The sequence below is a fragment of the Candoia aspera genome, chromosome 6 (assembly GCF_035149785.1).
Source record: "Candoia aspera isolate rCanAsp1 chromosome 6, rCanAsp1.hap2, whole genome shotgun sequence".
Classification (NCBI taxonomy): domain Eukaryota; kingdom Metazoa; phylum Chordata; class Lepidosauria; order Squamata; family Boidae; genus Candoia; species Candoia aspera.
Window position 1 is genome coordinate 63,324,355 of NC_086158.1, and position 8,003 is coordinate 63,332,357.

At 39.4% G+C, this 8,003-nt stretch overlaps 1 non-coding gene across 1 annotated transcript; it reads left to right on the forward strand.

Annotated features, from left to right (window-relative positions):
• Positions 1-7: 7 nt before the first annotated feature.
• Positions 8-79, forward strand: TRNAH-GUG (transfer RNA histidin (anticodon GUG)). Its single transcript has one exon. It is a non-coding gene; the product is annotated as a tRNA-His (tRNA).
• Positions 80-8,003: the final 7,924 nt, after the last annotated feature.

Here is an 8,003-nt window from a genome sequence, read left to right on the forward strand (position 1 = left end):
CAGCCCTGCCGTGATCGTACAGTGGTTAGTACTCTGCGTTGTGGCCGCAGCAACCTCGGTTCAAATCCGAGTCATGGCATAAAATGGAAATTGTATGGATTTTTTAAAATCTATTTCAGGAAAAAGATAAAGACTTTCTGCAAGCCGTATTCATACATACCCATATTACTAGAAACAAAAGCGTAAGTTCTGAATACATTACTTTGAGATTGTATCATTACTTATTAAAAACATTTATATTTTTTATTTTTTGTTATTTTATTATTTTTCTTACTTTTCTGTCCATTATTTCAAGAATTTGGGAGCAGAGAAGATGAAGAATAGCTTTTATTTGCACATCATTCTACATTTTTGCCATTGTTTTACGTACATATATAATTAATAATAAATATATAAAGGACACAATTTAAAAATCAAATAAAAAGTTGCAGGTCATAAATCAGGTGACTGAAATGTGACGTCCTTCAACCACATCCATCATTTCAACCATCCACTCCTAAACATCTTATCTTTATAAATTACTGTTCCACTTAGTATGCGAATCCTCAAGTTTACAGGTGTCTTTGCACTCTTCATTTTTCATCTACGTTCCCCAAAAGGATTTTTAAAAAAATCTCCTGCAGGATATTTTTGTACAGGTCTACTTTGATTTTCCCAGTACTAACTTGCTGCTTCTTCAAGTCTTCCATATCTTGGAAGAGGGCTCTCTCCCATGCAACAGGAGCTTAATAGGGAATTCTCCAGGCTGGTTGACACACTATACTAACCAGATTCTCATTCCCACCACCATGCACTCCAAACAATTTTCTTTCACTTTTCCACAAGGAAGCAACAAACAGGACAGTAGCCAGGTATCTTTCCTCAGTTCTCCACATTTACCCAGTCTACCCAGTTGCTTTAAAAGGTGGTCAGAACTGTGAATCTTGTGTAAAGTAAAGCTAGTTCACTTTCATACTATTTCACTGAGGCTGCGGCTTTGGAGAGAAGCTACACTGAACCCCCATAGGAAAAGATACAACTTTGTAATAATTTTATCTACATCATGTGCATCAAGGTGTGGACCAGGGCCATGAAATGTATCATGGCTACATTGGAGAAGTTACCCTTTTTGCAAAAGTCTAAATGCATGCCCAGGTATTTTTAAAAAAATCTTTTTTCCCATCATCTGTTCCAATTCTCCAACCTGTGTTCTGACAAAGAGAAATATATTCCTAAAAAATAGTATATTAATCTTCCAGGTGTCATCTATTATTTCTTTCTCTTTTGTTTCCCTCAAGATTTTCATCCTAATCTCTCCATCCCCTCCAGCTATGTGAATCATCTTTTCTTTTCCTTTTTCTTGATTGGCCAGATTGTGCCATATCTCTTCAGGCAAAAGCTAGCTTTCTTGTTCTAACCCAGAAAGATGTATGTATCATCTGTATGGTCTAATGTCTTAAATTAAGCTCCTGATGTGTCTCTTTCATCCTTCCTTCCACTTTCTTTCAATCTCTGGGACATAAAAGAATCACACCAATCCTTTGATTTTTTTATTTTCATATTTTGTATTTTCATTATCATCTGGGGCTTCAGTTCTAAAATGCACAGGGGGTGCATTTTAGAGTCCTGGGAATATCTCAGCAATCTTTCTTTTTGTGGGAGTTATAATCTTAAACTTGTAAACTTGTAACATCTGTAAACTTGAGGATTCACATACTAAGTGGAACAGTAATTTATAAAGATAAGATGTTTGGGAGAGGATGGTTGAAATGATGGATGTGGTTGAAGGACATCACATTTCAGTCACCTAAAATCCCAATAAGATTGGTCCCACTTCTTGTGGGAGTTATAAGTGTGTCCACTTTTTCCTAACTCACCTGCTGATACAATTTTTCATCTGTTCTATTAAGCTTGAACTTTTCTTCTTTTTCTGCTTTTTTCTTGCAAATAGTCTTCTCTGTATCCATAAATTATCACTGCCTTTGTCACTGTTCATATGATATGATCTTTCTCTGTCCCACTCTATATTGCCTTTGTCAATAACGGGCCTTTAGACTAGTATCTTACTTTTTGTTATTAGCTGCATTTCCTCTGATGCTAGAGCTTTTCATTCTAAAGTAATCCTGTATTAAGTCTAATGTACATCTTAACAAAGCAAAAGATGGCTTCTTAACAGGTTGTCAGTTTAATCCTGTATCTTCTGCTGACCGAAGTCTCTCAGCTATTTCTAATAGCTGTTTCCAACTTCTTGCAATCTGAATAGCTGCTCACAGCAAAGTAAAGCCAGCCCAGCCATGATTGCACAGTGGTTAGTATTCTGTACTATGGACACAGCAACCTTGGTTCAAATCTCGGTTGCTGCACAAACTTGGAACTGTTATAGATTTCTTTTCTTATGTAAGGACATTATCTCTCATACATATTCATGTCTCTGCAACTCAAAGGTTTTGTCCTCAATGCAGCCCTGTGTGTCACATTAAGTTACTTTTTAAAAAATTATTTACTACTTTTCTTTTACTCAGGCCTTCCATGCAATAAACATTTTTAAAACTATATATCTATATCTATATCTATATATACAAACACACACACACACACAGAGTGTGTGTGTGTGTGTATCTCTCTCAGAGAAGCATCACAGCTGACTCATAGAGACAAGAACAGTGTTAGAGTGCAAGAGGTGGAGTTTAAAGACATATCTACATTGTGAGTACAGGTTACCTACAATTTATGTAGGGCAGGAATGGACAACATTGTCTTCTATTAACCTCCATCCCTCTGCAAGTGCAAAGTCTGCCCTTGTTGTTCTACTTCAAGTTGAAAGTCATGTTTTCTGGCTTGTGCCAGCTCACTGCTGTCCAGTGTGCCTGCTGCACTATACTTTCTTCTAGGCAAAACCCTGCACTCTGATTGGTTGCTGTGCCCAGCCAGGAAAGTTCCATCAGCTCATCTTCCCAGTTTTTCCTCAAGAAGATTTGCTGCAGCCACTTTATAGCTCTTCCTCAGTGGTATAGTGGTTATAGCATTTGCCTGACGTGTAGAACATCCCTGGTTTGAAACCTGATAGGTTTCCCTCCTCCCCCCACATTACTATTTTTCTTTCTCTAAGCTACCTGCATGGATGGACTTATTAAAAGAAGAAACCCTAGTGAAAACGCAGGTAGCTGAGGGAAAGAAAAATTGTACTTGAAAAACCTCTGCTGGGGTTCAAGATAGGAATATTCTTCATGCTAAGCAAGAGTTAAAACCACTGAGAAAGACCTGTAGAAAAGGCTGTAACAGACCTTCTTGAGGAAAAGCTGGGGAAATGCAAGAAAGGAATGTTTATTTTAAAGCTGAATTTTGTAACTGCATATATGTGCATTTTGATGCTTTAATTTGTATTTATGCATTGCAGGAAAAACCCTCTGCTTAATCCCAGTTTCAGGCAATAAAACCAAACAGCTGAAAACTGCCTTGAAGTTTTATTGATCAGCAGCCACAAGCTTTCTCAGTAGGAGGAGACAGAATTTACATGCAAACAAGCACTTACTATATCACACTGATTACATAGGTCATCTTCCTGCTTACTGTATTAGGAACAAGCAATGGTTAACTCAGGAAAACAACAACTTTGTCCTTGACCACACATAGTTATTTCTGTCTTGTTTCTTTCTCTAAGGATTTGACAAAGACAGCAAATGGAACAAAGAGAGCTTGCTTCTAATTTGTGTGTAGCCTGTGCTCCTGTATCACATATTCCCTTCCCATCTGTGCTTTGTTTTTGTGCCCCTAAACTGCTATGGTGATGGCTTGTAGCTGATTCAATTGTGTACCCTAAATATGGCTTTGGATCCTGTTGGCTGATTTGGAGGTATTGTACCATTTAACTTTGTATAATATATTTATTTGTATGTACAGGTAATCCTCACTTTACAACCATTTGTTTAGTGACAGTTCAGACTTATGATGGCGCTGAAAGAAACGACTTATGACTGGTTCTCACACAACGGTTGCAGTGTCCTCACGGTCACATGATCACAATTTGGGCACTTGGCAACCAGTTCATATTTATGACTGCTGCAGCACCCTGTAGTCATGTGATCACCATTTTCAACCTTTCTGGTTGGCTTCTGGCAAGCAAAATCAATGGGGAACTGTGTGATTCGCTTAACAACCATGTGGTTCGCTTGATGCCCACAGTGATTTGCTTAATGACCGCTGCAAAAACAGTCATAAAATAAGGTCAGATTCGCTTTGCTTAGCAACTGAAATTCCAGTCTCAATTGTGGTCATTAAGTGAGGACTACCTGTATATGTGCATGTGGGTGGCTGGGTGACTAGATAGACAGACAGAGGAAGTCCATCTCTGTCTGGATAGGTTTTTCTTAAACTGGCTTAAAGTTAAGCTGACATCAGCTCAGGAAAGGAGCAGCTTAAGTGTGCACTGTAGATATGCTCTAAATCCCACAGACATCATGCTGATATGAAGATGGTTTGGTCAAACTTTAGATTTTATTTTTGTGAGAGCAATAATAAGAGGTGACATTAAGTTTTGGAAAACATCTATCCCCAGTCTCCCACAGCCATAGATGTTCTTATATAGTACAGGGGTGGTCAGCATTTTCATAGTAAGGGACCAATTATTGGGGGGAGGGGCTGACAAGGGACACAGAGAGTGAGTCACCGGGAAGAGAGAAGGCAGGAGGAATTGTTTGGTTTTGTGGACAGGACTTTAAAAAGTTTGTAGGTGCATTAAGCCTCTTTGGCAAGGCTGTGCAGCACTTTGGATTCAAAGGCAGACTGGTTTCAGACACGCAGGCACTCGCCTAGCACCTGTCTGTAACTTCTTAAAGCAACTTTTCTCAGGATTATGCAGGTGCCTCAGCAGCCACACCATCCCAGGAAAAGATGAGTTTGGTCCAAGGAATGACCGATGCCAGTATATCAATGTCCAGGAGTATTCTGAAGCACTTTCTTGCCTTTCAACCTGAAGCAATGCAGGGGCTTCCTGTTTAATGCTCTTTCTTTTTCCACTAAAAATTGACAGAAAATCAGGCTGCTACTGTATAGTGTCTTGTCACCAAATTTCAGTGGAGCAACCCTAGAGTGTGTGTGTGTATGTATGTATGTATGTAGGTGTGTGTATATATATATATATACATACATACATACATATATATTTGTCACCCACCCAAATGGTAACACGGAAAAGGCTTTGCTCCCCAGGAACTGGGATCTCCTGTTCACTAAGCAAGCTGTTTTAACCCCTTCAGCCATAGAGGCCCACAGGGCAAACTTAAGCAACTCAGTACCAGAAGATAAGAGGGAAGTAGCAGTTAGCATAACTCGTGTCCCCCAGAAAGGGCCCAGAGAGGCCCTTTCTTGTCTAAAGTAGCAACTAGCATTTAAAGCATGCCACCTATGATTCAGGAGGTAATAAATAGCCAGCAAAATTAGTAGCTGATAATATGATCCTGTATCCAAACACCCTTTAAAACCATCCAGATTGTAATTAACACATTTGCTGACAGTGAATGCCACAATTTAACTATGTGTTGGGTAAAAAATGTCTTTCTTTCTGTTGGCCCTAGATGTAGTTTCAATGGATGACAAGTTCTATGATTGTGAGACAGGATGAAAAAAACTTTTTCTTCCCACATCATCTATTCTGTGCATGATTCAACAGTATATACCTCTATCATGTTTCCTCCTGCTGAAGTAAAAAGCCCAAACTGCTATAATCTTTATTCTTAATCTCAAAAGAATAATATCTTATTCTTTATGCTTTAATCTCTATTCTTAGAGGCCATTTCAGACTCTAATCATTTTGAGTTGCGCTTTTTCCAACTTTTCTAAGTCTATTATAGTATTATCCTTTGGGATACGTAGTTAAAGAAACCTGTGACTGTGGAACTTGCTTTTTCAAAAGCTGATTTTCCTGGGCTATTTCCCATACTTTCTACCTTGGCCCCACTTTGTATGTATCCTGATCTGCAGGGGAATTGTCCACCAACACAGTTAGTTCCTGTTCCATGGACCCCTGGGGATGTTACAAACTAGAGCAGCACCTTCCCCAAATTCCATGAAAGCCCTACCAATTTTCAGCAAAAACTTGAGCAATTGTTTTCTGTTTATAAACCTACCTGGGGAGATGTTGCTTTCTGGACTTCTCACCTGAACAAAAAGTTGCTCTACTCACTAAAAGCCAAGAAGGCCTCCCAGCTCCCCCAGATGCCTGGCCATTACATGATCCTGGTTTTGACACAGCCCTACAGTGGGATCTACTGACGGTGCTGTCTCCTTGAATCTATTACAGCCATGGCTCATACCAACATGATTGGAGCAATGAGCACCCCAGGCTTGATTTTGTGCTGCTCTCATCATCATTCTGGTATGTTTGTATGTATGCATGTATGTATTGTATTTATATGGTTGCCCTTCTCATAAAACATGACTCTGGGCAGCATATTGACCCTGATGCAGCAGTTCCTTGTTCTTTGGTCATTGGAGCTTACATTCAAGGTCTTCAATCTCAGATATGCCAAAACGTATTGATGCTGTCCTCAACTGGCGTTCTAAGAATTTGCCTGCTTTAGTTGAGGCTGCCACCCAATTATGGTAAAGGTTCCAAGCAAATGGTGAGGTTGTGGCTAATGCCCTTAAAGCATCTCAAACTAAATTCTTGTCATTTCAGTTTCAGCAACTGCAACAGTCTGCGACTCCACGAAGTTGTGACCTTTGCTGCTCATGGCCTACTGCACCAATAGAACCTTCCACTTGCTTTTATTGTCACTCTACTGGTCACTGGAAAAATGAGGGTCCCTGCAGATGGTGTCCTAACATTTGGGGACCCCTAAACCTCTACCTCCTGTGTCTCACCCTGATAACCTCTCTGGGTCCTTTCTACCTGTTACTTCACAACCTATGTCCATTTCTTCTCCTCCTCCTTTGTGTCCTCCTGTTTTTTCCTCCCCTGTTCTATAGTTCCCTTTGTACAACCTGTGGGAATCATCCCCCAGGATCTGGACATCAAATGAGAGGTGCCTTCATCCCTCTAATTGTGATACATTAACTCAAAGACCATTTTCACCCTCTTCTTTTTGGCTAGGATTGCTGAGAGCCTCTCTTTCTTTTCTTGTCTCTCTTTCTGTGGATCAAAGAGGTCCTTTTGGGTCTCTTTCTGTTTCTGGGCAAACTGTTCCTGCCCTGGTAGACACTGGTGCTGCCTGCTCTACCCTGAGAAGATCTTTTTTTCCCACATTTGCCTCTTTCTACTCAGACTGTCCAAGCAGTGGGTATGGGGGGAGTTCCCTATGTTCTTCCTCCTTGTCTGTGTGCTGTTGTCACTGTGGCTTTGTTGGTTGAGAAATCTCAGTCTTGTTCTTGGACATCCTCTTACTGTTGCTGTTCCTCATTTTGTGAAGGTATTGCTCAACTCTTCTCGTATTTCACTTTTTTCCCCTAAACACCTCACTAAATATTGGCTAAACAATTTTTCTCAAGAGCTAGTACAAGTATGAGAAATAAAGGCTCAAGTTCAAATGCAGCTGTAAGTTCAAAGTGTGCAATTCAATTAGTCACTTGCTTTCTGCAAGATAAGGAGAATAAATTAAAATATAAAGCGTGTAATGCCATCATAAATCAGAGATTCAGTTGTGTGGTATATTATAATTGTACTGCAGTTATAATGCCAGGCTAGGACTAGGGAAATAATAAAATAATAATGAAAAAATTTAGAGGCTGAAAGCTGCTCCACACACATATATGCAGGAATGTGGATACAGGCACATGCACCAGTTTAATTTTAAAAAGTCTGATTTTGTACAAAATCATGATAGTATACAACACTAGATTAATTATCTTACTAACAAAAATGAAGAATGAATAATATAAACGTTCTTTCATACATTTGTACTGAAGAGAATAACATACCATCTACTTAGAGAATAAAAGAGCAAAAAAAAAAAAATAGAGGTAAATTGTATTCTTAGCCAAATAGGACCAGGAAAATTCAGAAAGCCATTAGAGAAAGTGACCCTTGG